We start from the raw sequence: 20,179 nt of genomic DNA, 5'->3' as shown, positions 1-20,179 counted from the left end.
AAACCGTGCTATGGGATTCATCTGTCCACCCATGAGAGCAGATGAGGCCTCCAACTGAACAGTTCCCTCTCACTACCGTACTGAAATGTCACTCCATGTTATGTGCTTTATTCTCAAGTGGAGTTTGAAACCATGACGTTGTGACTCAGAAGTAACAATGCACTCAACCCAGCAAAGGCAGACACCTCCCCACGCAGCCAAAGAAGATATGCAACGGTCACAAATCATCGCAGGATTGTTGGAGTTCCACCAGCTTTGAACTTTTCACTCCTACTCAGTCCAATGCCAAGATGTTCACCTTGATTAACGTGCAAGAGGTAGTTCTGTCAAACACACTCAACACATCTGGAAGGGCTGTCAAAGCGGATAGAGGAGGGAGACACTGTGCAACGTATGGTAGACACAAAATGCCAGAGTAACTCAGCGGGACAGGCAGCATCTCTGGAGAGAAGGAATGGGTGACGTTTCGGGTTGAGACCCTTTGTCTCGACCCGAAACGTCACACATTCCTTTCCACCAGAGATGCTGCCTGTCCCGCTGAGTTACTCCAGCTTTTTGTGTCTATCTTCAGTGTAAACCAGTATCTGCAGTTCCTTTCTACACGATGCAACTAATGGTTCCCGTAGGGCAGAGATACAAAACAACAACCTGGAAAACTCTCTCTTCCCATGCCCAACTCTCTACGGCACCATCTAACCTTGACTTGATTCATGGCTACGGCAACAAGACCAAGATGGACGCCGCATGGTCTGTAGGAAGGTATCATTCACAGACACATCGCTTTGTTTACTTTAGAGATACAGCGCAGAAACAGGCCCTTTGGTTCAACAAATGCATGCCGACCAGTGATCACCCCATACAAAAGGTTTAGTTTAGTTTAGTTTAGAGATACAGTGTGGAAACAGGCCCTTCGGTCCACGCCGACAAGCAATCCCCGCACATTAACATTACACCCACTAGGGACAATGTTTACATTTACCAAGCCAATTAACCTACAAACCTGTACATCTTTGGAGTGTGGGGGGAAACCGAATGTCTATCCTACACACCAGGGACAACTTACAGAAGATCCTACAGTTTTATCTACAAAAACTGTACATCTTTGGAGTGTGGGAGGAAACCGGAACACCCGAAGAAAACCCACGTGGTCACAGGGAGAACATACAAACTCTGTAAAGTCAGTACCCATGGTCAGGATCAAACCTGGGTCTCTGGGCTGCAAGGCAGCAACTCTACCGCTGTGCCACCTCTAATGATGGTCCTCTTATGTAAACCATGATGGAAATGTGGGGACAATGGAGTGGAATCATCGCAAATGCGTTTTTAATGGTGAGCTGGAGTGCTCAATTACATGCTCTATGGCCTAATGGCCTTATGCAGTTCTCAATTCTGCCTCTTTGAAGATTAGACATATTAACTACAAATTAATAGGAAACTGTGAAGAAGATTTTCTTGAAGTCTTTATTAAATGTTATTATTACGATCACATTGTTGCAAGAATCATGATAAAAAAATAAAGACATACAGCAAAATATTCAATTGGCATGCACATCTTAATAAATAAACAAAACTAGTTCTGCGGTTCAACAAAAGTTAGCTGGAACCAGGTACATCCAAGGCCACGAAGCTTTCCCATTCTGAAAAGATTTTGAAATTCATTGGTGTATAATTATTTTATATATTTGACTGATTACATCAAGGTTGTTAAGACGGAATAACTTATGCATTGAAAAATCTGTAGGCCCAATCCTTCACTTTAATTAAAGGTTTATTGTGAGCAATTTATCTTCTCCAGTTTTAACATCACTCAATGAAACTCCCTCCAATAGAATATTAATTTAGTTTTACTAAATAATTATACACACAGTGAGAACCTTTAGACAGTCAGAACCTTTTTTCCGCAGGATGGAGACATCAAATACTGGAGGGTGTCGCTTTAAGGTGAGAGGGACAAAGTTTCAAGGGGATGTGTGTGGCACATTTTTTATACAGAGGGTGGTGAGTGCTTGGAATGCACACCTGGGTGTGTTGGCGAAGGCAGATACAATAGTGACATTTAAGAGGCTTTTGGATAAGCACATCAATATGTAGGGAATGGATGGATATGGATTATGTGATGTCTGTAAGAAGTTTGACCATGTGAGGATTCTCTGGGTGCTCCACTTTCCTCTCACATTCTAAAGACGTGCAGGTTTGTAAATTGTCCCGAGATAGACACAAAAGGCTGCAGTGACGCAGCGGGACAGGCAGCATCTCTGGAGAGAAGGAACGGGTGACGTTTCAGGTCGAGACCCTTCTTCAGACTGTCTCTTGTAAATTATCCCTGGTGTGTAGGATAGTGTTGGTGAACGGGGTGATGACTGGTCAGCACGGACTCAGTAGGCCTGGTTCCGCGCTGTATCTCTAAGTACTAAAGGACGTTGGACACTTGGAAGGTATATATTCACAAAATGCTGGAGTAACTCAGCAGGTCAGGCAGCATCTCGGGAGAGAAGGAATGGGTGACGTCTCGGGTCGAGACCCTTCTTCAGACTTCAGACTCTTGGACACGTGGCACAGACTCGGTGGACCTGAGGGCCTGTTTTAATGCCGTTTGACTAAAATGGAGAACTGACTACAACTACATTTTACACATAAAATGAACATAATTCATGCCTACAGGAAAAGTTACGATAACAAAGTAGAAAAAAATACACAAATACATATTCCCTTCATTAGTTGGGTTACTTTTGAAAGAAAAATCTCACTAGAACCTAAATGCACAAAATCTTTAAAAAATAATGAAAATTCCATTACAAGGTTACAAAGCTCTAAATGGAGTTTTCAAAAATCATTTGTATTCATAATTCAATATACTTGCTATGCCCAGAACTAGATCTAATTTATTTCAAAAAGCAAATCACATCAGATTTAAGTTTCATTGGCACAAACAGGTAATTTCCTTGCAGAGTTTCTGGCTGGTGACCTTAACATTGGAGAGAAAAAAAGAAATGTTTAATTGTTGAAATCCTATAAAATGTTGAACTTTTGAAAGCCATTCAAGGAATCCTTTGCTGAGATCGTTCTACTTTGAGTAGGTTTTGTTGATCTGACATGTTCCCAGTAAAGTTTGTTGCTTTGGAGATGGTGTTCATTGCAGAGTTAAGCTCGGGCATTTTATGAAGCTGGGCAGATGGAGGTCAAAATGAGGAGGTGTTGAAATGATTTTTTTGACGTTGTTGTTGTGGTGTTCGTTTTGGATATTCTGGAGTGCAGATCGTGTTTCAGCTTTCATTATTAAGCGGTCGCTGCCCACTGTGCTACGATTGACGGCCAAGACCTCTATCATTGGGGAGCAGCAATCTTATGAAGGCCTTGCAGGGGTGGTCTTGCATGTGAAATAACTAGTGCAAAAAGAAAGATCAAATTGTAAGTCAGTCTATTATGCCATTGTAAGATCAGAGAGTCAAGAGATAGTCAAGTGTGTTTAATTGTCATATGTAAGTTCATAAGTGATCGGAGCAGAATTAGGCCATTCGGCCCATCAAGACTACTCCGCCATTCATCATGGCTGATCTATTTTTCCCACTTAACCCCATTCTCCTGCCTTCTCCCCCTAACCCACAACACCCATACTAATCAAGAATCTATCTCTGCCGTAGAAATATCCTTTGATTTATACTGACAGTGGAACAATGAAATGCTTACTTGCAGCAGCTCAAAAAGCCCGTGAACTCAATACCCATTAGATAACATAATGAACAAAACAAATCAATAAATTAAAAGCCCAATAGCACAGAATTACCAATGTAAAAAGCCCAAGACACAGCATGGAAACAGGACCTTCAGCCCCACTTGCCTATGACAACCAAGATGCCCTATCTACACCAGTCCCACCTGCCTGCATTTAATCCATATCCCTGTAAACCTTTCCTTTCCATGCACCTGTCCAAATGTCTTTTAAATGACCTTGGTGTAACCAAGATAGTTCATAGTTTTGTTTGTGTCTTGAGGTGTTCAAGAGCCTGATGGCACTTGGTAAGAAGGTGTTCTTGAACGTGGAGGTCATTTTAACTAATATCTACATTTTTTTCAAAAAGACCAAAGGGTTTTCTTGGCCGACCTGGGCAAGGCCCCTAGACTTATAATGTTTCAGTTTAATAAATAAAATGTTATTTATAAAGTTGGTTCCGACCTCATGCAGATCTGTAGTTGTAGTTCCTTTCCAATCTTCTCCCTGGTGGCACTGAAGATATGGACTCGTGTTGGAACGTTCTCCAACGAGCGCTGGCAGCTCTCTGGTGCCTCAACCACTTCATGTACGAGCGGTGACTGTGGGAATCCATCGTAGATGAGGCTGGTTTGGTTCTTGTTCAGCTCCCTCGCTGATTGCCTAACACTGTGGCCTTCCGAGGTGCCCTTTCTGTCAATTCTGTTAAAAAAAAAGAATAATGGAAGGCACAGATAGAGTGGATGTGGAAAGGATGTTTCCACTGGTGGAAGAGTCTAGGACCAGAGGTCATAGCTGCAGAATTAAAGGCCGCTCTTTTAGAAAGGAGGTGAGGAGGAACTTCTTTAGTCAGAGGCTAGTTAATCTGTGGAATTATTGCTACAGAGGGCAGACATTGTGGAGGCCAAGTCAGTGGATATTTTTAATGCAGAGATATAGACAAGGGTTATGGGGAGAAGGCAGGAAAATTGGATTAAGAGGCAGAGATCAGCCATGATTGAATGGTGGAATGGACTCGATCAGTTGAATGGCCTAATTCTACTCTTATAACTCACATCGTGAATGACTGCTCACTGAGGCTTTTCCCTGGTGGCATCAAGGCCATCCGCCCAGCAACTAATGCTGCCCTCGCCTGGCTGTCTACTCTTGACCTACAGCTTTAGGCTGTGAAGAAGAAGAGGAAGCGGAACAGGAAAGAGGAAAGAGGGAAGGGGGAAGGGGGAAGGGGGAGGGGGAAGGGGGAAGGGGAAGGGGAAGGGGAAGAGGAAGAGGAAGAGGAAGAGGAAGAGGAAGAGGAAGAGGAAGAGGAAGAGGAAGAGGAAGAAGAGGAAGAAGAGGAAGAAGAGGAAGAGGAAGAGGAAGAGGAAGAGGAAGAGGAAGAGGAAGAGGAAGAGGAAGAGGAAGAGGAAAAGGAAGAGGAAGAGGAAGAGGATGAAGACTCCTATAACTTGTGAACTTGTGAATTAACAGATCAATGCAGATGCAGTTTAGCCATCAACCCAATCTGAACGATTCAACACTGGAATTAGAAAGCACACCAAAACGCCTCTACCTCCTTAGAAGGCTTAGGAAGTTTGGCATGTCCCCTACATCTCACACCAACTTCTACAGATGCACCATAGAAAGCATTTTGTCAGGATGCCTCATAGCTTGGTTTGGGAACAGCTCCATCCAAAACCGCAAGAAATTGTGGCAAATTGTGGGTGATGATTTGAGGTTGTTGTGGTTCAGGGAAGAGGAAGGAGTGGGACACTGGGAGGGTTGGGAGAGGGTGAGGCATGAGAGAGGGGTCATAGAGTCATGGTGTGATGGAGCGTGGAAACTGGCCGTGCAGCCCAACTTGCCCACACAGGCCAACATGTCCCAGCTACACTAGTCCCACCTGCCTGCGTTTGGTCCGTGTCCTTCCAAACCTGTCCTAGTCATGTACCTGTCTAACTGTTTCTTGAAGAGTCCCAACCTATTCAACCTCTCCCAACAGCTCACACATTCGAGACCTGACAACGTCCTCGTAGGTGGGTGAGAGTGGGGGTTGGAGAGAAATGTACTTTAGTTTAGCTTAGTTTAGTTTAGTTTAGTTTAGTTTAGAGATACAGTGTGGAAACAGCTTTGTACTAAACATTGTTATATCTTTGCACTAAATATTGTGCCCTTTGTGCACTGTGGACGGCTTAATTGTATTCATGTGTAGTCTTTTCTTTGACTGGATAGCACATTCAAAAATTCACAAGTCACAGGAGTAGAATTAGACCATTACGCCCATCGAGTCTACTCCGCCATTCAATCATGGCCGCCTAATCCCATTTTTCGGCCTTCTCCCCATAACCCTTGACACACGTTCTAATGAAGAATTTGTCTATCTCTGCCTTAAAAATATCCACTGATGGCCACCACAGCCCTCTGTGGTAATGAGTTCCACAGATTAACCACCCTCTGAAGTTCCTCCTCACCTCCTTTCTAATATAGCACCCTTTAATTCTGAGGGTATCACCTCTGGTCCAAGACTCTCCCACCAGTGGAAACATTCTTTCCACATTCAGAGCAAGCAAGCAAACAAAAGCTTTTCACTGCACCTCGGTACATGTGACAATAATAAACTCACATGTTTATGAGAGTACATAAACATGTACATCAAAGATGTACAGGTTTATAGGTTATGTGTAAGAAAGAACTGCAGATGCTGGTTTAAATCAAAGGTAGACACAAAATGCCGAAGTAACTCAGTGGGACAGGCAGCATCTCTGGAGAGAAGGAATGGGTGATGTTTCGGGTCGAGACCCTTCATCAGACTTGGGCGATGTTTTGAGGCGAGACCCTTCTTCAGATTTATAGGTTTATTCAGGTTTATAGGTTAATTGGTTTCTGTAAATTGTAAAGAAAATATCCCTAATGTGCCGGACAGATCTGGTTTACATGGTGATTGCTGGTCGGTGCGGACTTGGTGGGCCGAAGGGCCTGTTTCTACACTGTATCTCTAAAGTCTAAAGTCTCCCCTTGCGTCATTAATGATCATTGAGACATAACCCATATCCTAACCATCCTGAAAGTCGCTTCTCAACATCTTACACATTCGGCAGCATTAACAACTTTATTTTCTTAATTCAGTGAGGGGAAGGCCAAAACTTTTAATTTAGTATCCCCTTAACATCAAATGCAGAACTCACAGCCAGCTGGGTAAACGACCGTGGTTTCAGATGTTGAGTTTAACATTTATTTGATGGCATGTTTGAATCAAATTCTTCGGGTCAGATTACTTGCTCTTAACTTTAGTGATGTACAGATTACATTGGAATCAATTCATCAGGAATGGTGCTGGCGTGGGATGGGACCGTGCAAGGGTGCGGCAGAATGTCCTAAGAAATTAATACCTGGCATTCATAAGTGCTCGGAGCAGAATTAGGCCATTCGGCCCATCAAGTCTACTCCGCCATTCAATCATGGCTGATCTATCTCTCCCTCCTAACCCCATTCTCCTGCCTTCTCCCCATAATAACCCCTGACACCCGCACTAATCAAGAATCTATCCATCTCTGCCTTAAAAATATCCACTGACTTGGACTCCACAGTCTTCTGTGGCAAGGAATGCCACAGATTCACCACCCTCTGACGAAAGAAATTCCTCCTCATCTCCTTCCTAAAGGAACGTCCTTTGATTCTGAGGCTGTGCCCTCTGGTCCCACACTTTCCCACCGGTAGAAACATCCTCTCCACATCCACTCTATCCAGACCTTTCACGATTCGGCATTCAAAACATCCCGATAAAGTTTTACCTGAATAGAGAAAAAAAATCTGGACGTCTAACCAATAACTGGGCAGTTTTTAAGAACTGTAACGTGCATCTAATCATGTTAGCAGTAACTGATTTCAGCACAAATTGTTTCACAATTTTCCAAATTTACTAAATTGTGCAAAACAGATTTTTTTTTCTCTTAAAAAACAAAGCTGCCGTCCTTTCCCAATGGAGATATCCCTTCGAGGCTCATTCTCAGGAACTCTTGCCCTTTCACCTTTCCGGGTCAAAGCCAATCAAGATATTTAGACCTAAACTCATTGCTTGTCAGAACAATCAATCTGTTTCAGTTTACATTACTGTGTTAGATAATGTAACGTAACTAAATACACATATTCTGCCGGTGGAAAATCCTCTACATGGAAGTGTGCACTCAGACTATTCTCCACTTTTAATCTTCTAATTACTCTGCAGGCCTTCAGAGGCATTTAAACAAAACCAGTGATATAGGCAAATGCACACTCGTCCACTTCTCTACCCCCGAGACAACTTGCAAATCAGCTCTCATTTTTTAATAAATCTGTCTTCATTTCTTTGCAGTTGTTTCCATGAAGAAGACTCTTACAGGCCCTTTCGTCTAAACATTTCTGAGGCTCAAAATTAGACTAAAAGGAGTCTGCTCTTTAAGGTCCTTCTATTAGGGCGGCACAGTAGAGTTGCTGCCTCACAGCGCCAGAGACTCGGGTTCGATCCTGACTACGGACGCTGTCTGTATGGAGGTTGTACGTTTTCCCCGTGACCTGCGTGGGTTTTCTCCGGGAGCTCCGGTTTCCACCCACACTCCAAAGACGTCCAGGTTAATTGGCTTGGTAAAATTGTAAATTGTCCCCTTGTGTGCATAGGATAGCGTTAGTGTGCGGGGATCGCTGGTTGGCAGGGACTCAGTGGGCCGAAGGGCCTGTTCCACGCTGTATCTCCAAACTAAATTAAACTATTGGAAACAGAAAACAGAAAATTGGTAAAAGCTTGGGAAGATATCTTCATAAAATGTTCTTCACATTCATGATGACAATTGGGTTTGTCCACCTTGTGTGAGTTTATATTTGGAGTCAGAGAGTTGCAGAGAACAGAGAAAAGGGCCGAGAAAGGTCGATCTAAGCATGTTGTGTGACTGGCTATTGCTTGCACAGTTGCTACAGAATTGCACTGCATTTTAGGCCTAGTCTTTAGGGTCACAATTGGGAGGCATGGGCAGGGTGTGCAAGACAAAGATGCCCTGCAGATGCCTACACTGAGGGGAAAGTTTGAACTTTGATGGTACCTAATGTCAGATCCCTCTAAACTAGGGGTGCCAGCTATCTCACTCCCAAATACGGGACAAGGTGACGTCACTGACCCGCACCCCACGTGACCTCACCCAGCCAGCGGCCACATGCTCCCGATCCACCAATGGCGGCCGCCCGGGCCGGGAGGTGGGTTGCTAGGCAACCTCCATTAGGCAGAGCCCGGGCCTCGGGACCTAGACTGTCCGGAGCTAAAATGTCGGAAACCTAGAGTGTCGGGTCTTAAACTGTCGGGATCTACAGCGTCGGGGCCTACAGTATTGGGGCCTACAGCTTCCGGGCCTACAGCGCCCCCCAGGCCTAATACCGGGCAAGGGCAGTCCCGTGCGGGACAAACCAATTTAGCCCAAAATACGTGAAGGCCCGGCTAATATGGGACAGTTGGCAAACCTACTCTAAACCTTTCCTGCCCATGTACCTGTCCAAATGTCTTTTAGATATTGTTATAGTAACTGGCTCAACTACCTCCTCTGGCAGCTCATTCCATATACCCACCACCCTCTGTGTGTTAAAGGTTGACCCTCAGTTTCCTTTTAAAGCTTTCCCCATCAACCTTAAACCTATGTTCCTGATTCTTACTCCATGTAGTAAAAAAACCTTTTCACCCTATCTATTCCCCTCATGATTTTATACATCTCGAAAAGATCATCCCATTTTGTACTGGGAGCAAAATCAGCAGCTTCAGAATAGACACAGTAAGTAGCTGAGATACCAGTTTTCTAGTAAAGGACAGTAAAACTTTTGTGTGTAGTCTATAGAATTTCTGCTCTAACACTTTGAGCCTCAAGTGATGAGGACTTTACATTCACTTGTTTGGTCAAAGTGACATATGTTTAGTTTAGTTTAGTTTAGAGATACAGTGCTGAAACAGGCCCTTCGGCCCACTGAGTCCGCACCGACCAGCGATCTCTGCACACTAGCACTACCCTACACACACTTGGGGCAAATGTTAGATTTATACCCAGCCAATTGACCAACAAACCTGCACGCCTTTTGGAGTTTGGGAGGGAACCAAAGATTTCGGAGAAAACCCATGCAGGTCATGAGGAGAATGTACAAACTCCGTACAGACAGCACCTGTACTCAGGATCGAACCAGGGTCTCTGGCGCTGTAAGGCGGCAACTCTACCGCTGCGCCACCGTGCCGCCCTCAACTACCTTTGTTCTAGGAATGAGTGGCAACGTTTTTCTCCTTGACCACCTAACATTTTCTGAGATATTGCACAAGAAAAGATGCGCTCTGGTTTACAGAGAAGGGGGCTGTTAAGGTTCAACCCACTGAGATTACCTGTCATAGACTTCTATTTGCTTTGTTTGCCTTCTTTCCCCCAGCTGACCCATCAGCCCGATCTACCCAGGTCCTCTTAAGCACACCATTCTCTCCAATTCCGTTACCAAACCCCCCTCTCCATTCCTGTCATAAAGCCCCATTCCTCTTCTCCATTTCCTCCTTCTGCCCATCTCCCTTCTTCAGGTTTTCTAGTATTCTCTCTCAATATCCTCATCGACCTACCATCTATCTCTCCAATTCTATATTTCACTCCTCACCTTCCTTTCTTATCAGATTCCACAATCTGTACTCCTTTGCCTTCCCCACTTAGAAACCACGGAACCAGAGAAAAATAGCTACAGGAGGAGGCCATTCAGCTCTTCGAGCCAGCACCGCCATTCAATATAATCATGGCTGCTCATCTAAAATCAGTATCCCATATTCTTTGGCAGAGAATTACACAGATGCACAACTCTCTGGGTGAAGAAATGTTTCTTCATCTCAGTCCTAAATGGCCTACCCCTTATGCTTAAACTGTGACCCCTGGTTCTGGACACCCCCAACATTGGGAACATTATTCCTGCATCTAGCCTGTCCAATCCTTTAAGAATGTTATATGTTTCTATAAGATCCCCTCTCATCCTTCTAAATTGCACTTCTCATCTCAAGTCGTTGTGACTATCACTGCCCTTCTCTCCCCCGCCTTGCTCATCTGCCAAAATCCCCCTCCCCACCCATTTACTTGGATCCATCTATCATTCTACATTTCCTGGTTCATCGTCCCCTTTGATCTGCTTTTTCACACCTTACCCTTCCTTATCTCTATGTCCCCCTTTCCCCTGACTCTCAGTCTGAAGAAGGGTCTCGACCTGCAAACGTCACCCATTCCTTCTCTCCAGAGATGCTGCCTGACCCGCTGAGTTACTCCAGCATTTTGTGTCTATCTTCGATGGTAAACCAGCATCTGCAGTTCCTTCCTACACATCTTGCCCACCCCTTCCCCTCACCTCTTTCCACCAGCTATCTCCCCTCCACTTCAGACATGTTGAAATCTTCTGCCCAAAAATGTAATCCGTCCATTTCTCCCCGCGGATTGTCCGACCCCATTGAGTTCTTCCAACAATTTGTTTTTTTGTTCGCTTGTATTGTTGCTGAAACTCAACCTGCGACCACTCTTAAACACTTCACTGGGACATTTCCCAAATGAGCCATGACGGAAGTCCACACGAGCCCTGCAGTTGAGTTCCAGTTGATACCAAATTAAGTTCATGTTCTTTTTTTCCTGTGGATAAGTGCCCACAAACAGCAAAACAGAAATCTCCGAGCTAATTTCAATGAGACCTCTTGCAGTTTCAGAGGAAATTGTTATGACATTTGCCGGGCCTTGGTTTTGTGCTCCAGAAATAATGACAATGTTCCCATCCATTGCATCATCCACTATCTCAAGTACAACTTATAATAGAGAACCAAAAGAAAAATCCATCTCAGCTTGATCAAAGTGTACTGCCATCCTGGATATGACCCAGCTGGCTGTCTTATGCAGTTGCAATGTATTACATTTTTTCAAACCAGATTTTTTGGCTTCGATAAAGGTAAGTCCAAACTGTGTCAGTGCACTTAAACTGTGTTTGCAAGCCAACAGAATTCTGATGGCAAGGAGGGTTTAGGAGGGACAAATCAATTTAAGTCTCGGCTCATGTTTTCTGCCGCAAAACAGTCTGTGAATCAGCTCGTTGCAATCGAACCTCGAGGCACACGGACATAGGAGTCCGAGGTTATGCAATGCAGAGTGTAAGTTGGCCGAGAACACTTATTTTGCACTGTGTTCCTTTGGTGAGGCTTGGGCATTGTTTGCGTTTACTTCGTCCGGCACTGAGACGCGCATTTGGGAAATATATCCTCCTGAAGGCCGAGGCTGGCAGGAGGTCACAGGGTCAAAATGTGGGACCTTTAACCCGTGCAGGATATGAGCCAGGGTCGGACGTGCTGAGTACTCGCTGGCAATTTGGCATGAATATCCTGTCGGCAGCAAATCCCGAGAAGAAGCCTCGCCTTCTGCAGTTTCTATGTGTACAATAATACCACCCCCTCTGCCTACACGGCATACAAACTGAAAATATGGGGCTTTACCAAAGCATGCATCTGTGGGGATTAAAATTTGCTAAAGAGTGTGTTCTCTTGTCATTTGCAAATATATATAAATATTTATAAACTTAGCAAAATTTCAGCAAACATCTGCTGCAAATACTTTGGCAAGAGGAATATCAATGCAAAGCTAAAAAGGCTGTCCTGTGACCAATTAGTTTAGTTTAGTTTAGAGATACAGCACGGAAACAGGCCCTTCGGCCCACTGCCCGTGTCGACCAGCGGTCACCCCGTACACTAACGCTATCCTACACACACTAGGGACAATTTACAATTTCACCGAAGCCAATTAATCTACAAAACCCGTATGTCTTTGGAGTGTGGGAGGAACCCGGAGAAAACCCACGCGGTCACGGGGAGAACGTACAAACTCCATGCAGACAAGTACCCGCGGCAGGGATCGAACCCGGATCTCTGGCGCTGTAAGGCAACAACTCTACCGCTGCGCCACCATGCTGCTAGATGTTTCTACATCAATACAAAACAAGGTTCTGAAATGCATACGTCAGCATAGCCGTGCATGGCTCCCAAAGGCACTCAGTTAAACTGCTGATAACAGGGAATTAAAAGCATCAGGGGGAAATCCAATGGACACACAATAATATAAGCAACGTAAGTCGATGAAGGGGAAATGTCAGCGCGTTGCCGTTATGTGACAATGATGTAAATCATCTCCAAGAACGTTAACAACATGACAACAGCGACTCGGTGCTGGAATAACAACCACTGGGTTTATTTTTCACCAGTGCATGAGCAAATAAGGAACTGATGTTCCCGACGGCTTTGTAAAACTCACGCTAAGGCACACCTGCAGAATGATTTGAAGACTGGTAAGCTGTAAAAACAAACTGCGCATCAAAATCTATCTGGACCTAATCTGCAACATATCAACTGGACCACACCAAAAGCACAGCAGACGTTCGTTTTGTGTGGGGGGGGGGGGGGGGGGGGGAGGGGGGGATAGTGTTGAGCCAGTGGACAGGAGTAAGGGGGTGGTGCTGGAGGCCAAAGCAGATGGAGTTTATTGATCCCACAGGGGATACAAAAAGATCCGAGAGCGATTCTCAACAATCAAATGGAAGCCATACGATGCAAAGTCACAGGCCGCCGTAGGAAGTCATGGACACCTTTGGCCGAGAGGTGGGGAAAGGGCCTGGTATGAGAGGTATAGGAAAATAACTGCAGATGCTGGTTCAAATTGAAGGTGGACACAAAATGCTGGAGTAACTCAGCGGGTCAGGCAGCATCTCAGGAGAGAAGGAATGGGCGACGTTTCCCCTTTCCCCTTTCCCCTGACTCTCAGTCTGAAGAAGGGTCTCGACCTGCAAACGTCACTCATTCCTTCTCTCCTGAGATGCTACCTGACCCGCTGAGTTACTCCAGCATTTTGTGTCTACTTTGGCATGAGAGGAGTTGCTTGTGTGGAGCGAGACTTGAATTAAATGCAGTTCATTGATCCATGTTCATCATGTAGGATATTTGTGCAGATAATAATAATAATAATAATAATGCATTACATTTATATAGCGCTTTTTATACACTCAACGATGCTTTACAGGGATTTAAAGAACATAGGGAAGTGAATAAATAGATAAATAAGTAAACGAACAGAGAAAGGAGACAGAAGGTGAGGTGACCTTCAGTGGTTAAAGGCAGTACTGAACAGGTGAGACTTCAGTGATGTTTTGAATGTGGTGAGTGAGGAGGAGTCTCTGACGGTTTGGGGTAGTGAGTTCCATAGGGTGGGAGCAGCGATGGAGAAAGCCCTGTCCCCCCAGGATCTGAGTTTGGTCCGGATGGGGGGGGATAGGAGATTGGCAGCAGCAGAGCGGAGGGTGCAGGTGGGAGTGTGCCTGTGGAGGAGGTCAGTCAGGTAGGATGGGGCCAGGTTGTGGAGGGCTTTGTAGGTCATGAGGAGGATTTTGTACTGGATTCTCTGGGGGATGGGGAGCCAGTGGAGTTTGTAAAGGACGGGGGTGATATGGTCACGGATCGGGGTGTGGGTGAGTAGACGGGCAGCGGAGTTTTGAATGTATTGAAGTTTACTGATGATTTTTGAGGGTGCGCCATAGAGGAGGCTGTTGCAGTAGTCCAGACGGGAGGTGATGAAGGCGTGGATGAGGGTTTCTGCAGCTGTGGAGGAGAGGGATGGACGGAGACGGGCAATGTTTTTGAGGTGGAAGAAGGCTGTCTTTGTGATGTGTTTGATGTGTTTGTCGAAGGAGAGGGTTTGATCAAAGATGATTCCAAGATTCCGGATGTGAGGGGAGGTGGATACTGGGAGACCATCAATATTGAGGATGAAGTTTTGGGTGGATTTGGTGAGCGTTTTTGGACCAATGATGATGATTTCAGATTTGTTGCAGTTGAGTTTGAGGAAATTTGATTGAAGCCAAGATTTTATTTCAGTGATGCAGTTTGTCAGTGTAGAGTGTGTGGTGGTGGAGATTGACTTGGTGGAGATGAGGAGCTGGATATCATCGGCGAAGCAGTGGAAGTTGAGACCATGACGGCGGATTAATTGACCAAGGGGGAACAGGTAGAGGATGAAGAGGAGGGGGCCAAGGACTGAGCCTTGGGGGGCACCTTGGGGGAGGGGAGCGGTGGGGGATTTACAGTTGTTAATGGAGATGAACTGGTGCCTGATGAACTGATGAACTGGTGAACAGATGACCAGCATGCGTCAGAGGCAGCCTCATATTCTACACAAGTCAAGGGTTAGGCACGGGTCTGTGTGGCCTCATGTCCACCACATGTTCTCATATCATAGAAACATAGAAACATTGAAACATAGAAAGCAGGTGCAGGAGTAGGCCATTCGGCCCTTCGAGCCCGCACCGCCATTCAATACGATCATCCGGAATCAGTACCCTGTTCCTGCTTTCTCCCCATATCCCTTGATTCCGTTGGCCCTAAGAGCTGTATCTAACTCTCTCTTGAATACATCCAGTGAATTGGCCTCCACTGTCTTCGGTGGCAGAGAATTCCACAGATTCACAACTCTCTGAGTGAAAAAGTTTTTCCTCCTCTCAGTCCTAAATGGCCTACCCCTTATTCTTAAACTGTGCACCACACAAGTCAAGTCAAGTCAATTTTATTTGTATAGCACATTTAAAAACAACCCACGTTGACCAAAGTGCTGTACATCAGTTCAGGTACTAAGAACGAACATACAATGGCACACAAACATAACAGCACATACATAAACAGTTCACAGCGCCCCCTCAGAGGGCCTCAAATGCAAGGTCATATCACTACTTTTATGACCTCATATCTACTCATATCTCATATCCACATGACCTCATATTTTTCCAAATGACATATTACTATTTTTAATCACCTCATATCTACAAAGGGTACACTTTTATTTAGTTTAGTTGAGAGATACAGCACGGAAACAGGCTCTTCCGCCCACAGTCCACGCCGACCAGCGATCCCCGCACACTAGCACTATCCTACACACACTAAGGACAATTTACAAATTGTCAATTCCCCCACAAACCTGTACGTCTTTGGGGTGTGGGAGGAAACCGAAGATCTCGGAGAAACCCCACGCAGAACACGGGGAGAACGTACAAACTCCGTGCAGACAGTACCTGTAGTTAGGATGGAACCCGGGTCTCTGGCACATTGAGACAGAAACTCTACCGCTGTGTCACCGTGCTGCCTGCCGTGTTGATATGTGACCTCATATCCACCACATGACCTCATATCCACCACATGACCTCATATCCACCACGTGTCCCCATATCCACCAGGTGAGCTCATATCACGACTATCATGAGCTCATATCCTCAATGGATCACGTGACCTCATATCCACCACACAACTTCAATGGAAGTTGATGGAAAAAGAACTGCAACAAAAGAATCTTCTAAAAAACGAGAGAATTAAAATGTGGTTATGGAATATATGGAGTATTGAATCATGATAGGTGGATTAGTCATTAACTTACCGTGAATGAGAACTTTTGCAGCATCATAAACCAGAAAATTATCTGAAGACACCTGTGCAATTATGATTGTAAATTTTTACTGAGTAAACTGTGGTTCCTGTTCCAAAAACACTCAGGTAGTGTAGCCTTGAAGGAATTGAATACAGTTCAATGCTCAGCACCTGCCAAAAACATAGTTATATATATGGGCTGTTTTCCTTTGAGAAAAGCCTCCCGTTTCCCATCATGGTCATCTGAGTGTTTTGTCTGTCAGTCCGAAGTTGTACAGTCACAACCCAGTGATACGAGTATTGATTTCTCTCAACCTCAAGTAAACCTCTCTCTCTGCCCCTCCTCCACCCTAGTTCTCCGACCGTCCTCCCGATTAAATATTACTGATTGTACACCGCATTGTCACCTTGCCCTCAGCTAACAATGAACCATTCTGCATTTCCTTATGATAGGCACAAAATGCTGGAGTAACTCAGGGGGTCAGGCAGCATAGAAACATGGAAAATAGGTGCAGGAGGAGGCCATTTGGCCCTTCGAGCCAGCACCGCCATTCATTGTGATCATGGCTGATCATCCACAATCAGTAAGTAACCTGTGCCTGCCTTCTCCCCGTATCCCTTGATTCCACTAGTCCCCAGAGCATCTCTGGAGAGAAGGAATGGGTGGTGTTTCGGGTCGAGACCCTTTTCAGTCTGAAGGGATGCTGAGTTACTCCAGCTTTTTGTGTCTACAGTTTAAACCAGCATCTGCAGTTCCTTCCTACTACATTTCCTTATCAGCATCCGCTTTGATCTGTTGTTTCTACACCTTACCCTTCCATATCTCTAGACTCCCTCTCCCCTGACTCTCAGTGTGAAGTAGGGTCTCGACCCAAAACGTCACCCTTTCCATCTCTCCTGAGATGCTGAATGTCCCACTGAGTTACTCCAGTATTTCTTGTCCATCTTCGGTGTATTGACAATAGGTTGCTGCTGAACACCATTCCCTGCCTCAGTACATTGCAAGCCAATAGGCCATTTGTCTCCTGATCCGTAGGAGAATAACTGCAGATGCTGGTACAAATCGAAGGTATCACAAAATGCTGTAGTAACTCAGCGGGTCAGGCAGCATCTCAGGAGGGAAGGAATGGGTGACGTTTTGGGTCGAGAACCTTCTTCAGACCTTTCACCGTCCGGCGCGGCCTGGAACGTGGCAACTTCAACAGCCTGATCGCGGGAGAAGACGGCAGGGGAAGAGAAAAGACATTCTGGCCTTCCATCACAGTGAGGAGGTGACTGGTGGAGACTCACTGTGATGGGTGTTTCTTTTTTTTGTTTTGTGTTGGTTTGTGATTGTGTGTGTTATTGCTTATTTTTATTGCTCTTATTGTTGGACTATGGGTAACGGAATTTCGTCCAAAAGACTTGTTTTTTTGGATGACAATAAAGGTTATTCTGATTCTGATTCTGATTCTTGACCCGACCCCGAAAGAGATGCTGCCTGCCCCGGTGAGTTACACCAGCATTTTGTGTCTATCCTTTGTATTACTTCCTAGATCTTCAAACTGGAAGGCAGGACCTGGGGGAAGGATGCGGTGGGCGGGGGTAAAGGTATCAGAGTGGGTGGTGGGGGAAGGGTAGAATGGGAGTTTGGAAGGTGCCAATAATAACTTGTTCAGTTGTTGCTGGGTATTAACCATAATAGAAAAGTATTCTGGGAAGGGTGGGGGTGGGGGGGGGGGGGCAAGCTAAAATAAAAACTTCCCTCAGGTGGGTTGCAATCATGCAGGTTTAGGAAACATGGAACAGTACAGCATCAGAACAAAATCCCGACCCGAAACTTCACCTATCCATGTTCCTCAGAGATGCTGCCTGACCTGTTGGTTACTCCAGCACTTTGCATCCTTTTTTTGTGGAAAATCAGCATCTGCAGTTCCTTCAATGGTGCTTTGCTTATCACAGTGACATTTGTTTTTTAGCGTTTCGACATATGTGGACGCCGCTGTGCTTTGGCTCCATTTCCCAAGTCCGACGTCCGGTCTGTCCGTGCGCCCGGTGTGCTGGACGCGGCTCCCGGTCCAGGAAAGTCCCAGGCTCCTGCAGGGCCTTCTTCCGTCGCCTTCAACTGGTTCGGGGTTTCCGCAGCTCAGGAGCAGGTCCTGCGGCCTACAGTGTCTGTGCCGAGCATGATCTCCTCTGCATGTCTCCATATCCCTCCATTCCCTGCATAGCCATATGTACCCTATTGACTTAAATCATTCTGGATGAAGCCCACTTTATTTCCCATGTATTATCCATATTAAGACCTAACATTTCTCCAGGTCCTGAAATGCCACCAAAGACGTAATGGTATGTAAACTCCAAAGACGTACAGGTATGTAGACTCCAAAGACGTACAGGTATGTAAACTCCAAAGACGTACAGGTAGGTAAACTCCAAAGACTTACATGTATGTAGACTCCAAAGACTTACATGTATGTAGACTCCAAAGACTTACATGTATGTAGACTCCAAAGACGTACAGGTATGTAGACTCCAAAGACTTACATGTATGTAGACTCCAAAGACGTACAGGTATGTAGACTCCAAAGACGTACAGGTAGGTAAACTCCAAAGACGTACAGGTATATAGACTCCAAGGACGTACAGGTATGTAGACTCCAAAGACTTACATGTATGTAGACTCCAAAGACGTACAGGTATGTAGGTTAATTGGCTTGATAAATGTAAAAATTGTCCCTAGTGGGTATAGGATAGTGTTAATGTGCGGGGATCGCTGGTCGGCGCGGACTCGGTGGGCCGAAAGGGCCTGTTTCCACCCTATATCTCTAAACTAAACTAAAATCTGTAATCAGGCCATTATTAGGCCCTCATTAGGCCCTGTGTGTACTGCCAACGGATAAATGAGACAGAAGTGTAGTCATGTCAAGTCGAGTCAAGTCAATTTTATTTGTATAGCACATTTAAAAACAACCCACGTTGACCAAAGTGCTGCACATCTGATTAGGAAAAAAAAAGAAACATACAGTGGCAGGCAGCCAAACACAACGGCGCGGCCATCTTGAACAAAATGTTTAACTAAAGCAGAATGATCCTTCGACCCCACCTGCCCACACCGACCAACATGTCCTACGTACACTAGTCCCACCCGCCTGTAATTGGTCCACATCCCGTTAAACCTGCCCTATCCATGTACCTGTCTAAATGTTTCTTAATCGTTGTGACAGTACCTGCCTCAACTACCACCTCCGCTGGCAGCTCGTTCCCTGCACCAACCACCCTGTGTGTGAAAATGTTACCGCTCGGGTCCCTATCAAATCTTTCCCCCCCTCACCTCAAACCCTACGTCCTCTGGTTCTCGGTTCCCCTACTCTGGGGCGAGAGACTCAGAGATGTGAGTCCTCTACACAAGAACGAGGGGGGGGGGGGCAATGGACAGTCATGGTCCACAACTGCACTGAAGACTCCAGCACCTCGTGGACTAAAAGGCTACAGGAGCGGAGGAAGGAGTTAATTTCGCCGAGAGAAGTGGCCCTACCACCGATAGCCCAGATTGCTGCCCCTTTAACGGATTTTTGACGCTCTGTTTCGTTGCCAAGCAGGGTAGTTTTGAAGAAAACTGCCCATGATGGTTGACTGAATTTTCTGTGTAGCGCGGCCAGATTCTTCCCGAGATTCAAGATAGTGTACAGTGCCGAAAGTGCTGAACCAAATAGTTTCCACTCTGCCTTGCTGTTTAACAATGCACTACCTGCTGATGTCAGTGCGGCACGATCGAGGCCTTTCTGTGGCCTGAGACGCCGGCACAAAAGCAATATGGGGAGTAATTCACACAAGCAAGTACAAACTGCTCCTTTTAATCTTCCCTCCCCCCCCTGCGCCCTTTTATTTGGGTCTTTTGTGCATCGGGGGAGAAGTCCCACCGTGTGTGTGCTGCTCAAGAGCTTCCTTAATCCTGTGCAACATGACTAAACTTGCCTGAATGGCAAAGCAGCAAGGTGAAAGTCAAAGGTGTCACAGGATTAAAAGGCCTCATTTCGTGAAAGGCCACCTACAAA

At 45.5% G+C, this 20,179-nt stretch overlaps 1 long non-coding RNA gene across 1 annotated transcript in view; it reads right to left on the bottom strand.

Annotated features, from left to right (window-relative positions):
• Positions 1–1,489: 1,489 nt before the first annotated feature.
• LOC144594944 (uncharacterized) overlaps positions 1,490–20,179 on the bottom strand; it is a 263,815-nt gene continuing 245,125 nt past the window's right edge. The window contains exons 3-4 of the long non-coding RNA XR_013547433.1: positions 4,175–4,411; positions 1,490–3,383 (exon numbers count right to left, since the gene is read on the bottom strand). This is a non-coding gene — a long non-coding RNA (uncharacterized LOC144594944). The remainder of the gene's footprint in view (positions 3,384–4,174; positions 4,412–20,179) is intronic.

This window comes from Rhinoraja longicauda, chromosome 6, assembly GCF_053455715.1.
Source record: "Rhinoraja longicauda isolate Sanriku21f chromosome 6, sRhiLon1.1, whole genome shotgun sequence".
NCBI lineage: Eukaryota > Metazoa > Chordata > Chondrichthyes > Rajiformes > Arhynchobatidae > Rhinoraja > Rhinoraja longicauda.
This window is presented reverse-complemented; position numbering and strand designations above follow the sequence as displayed.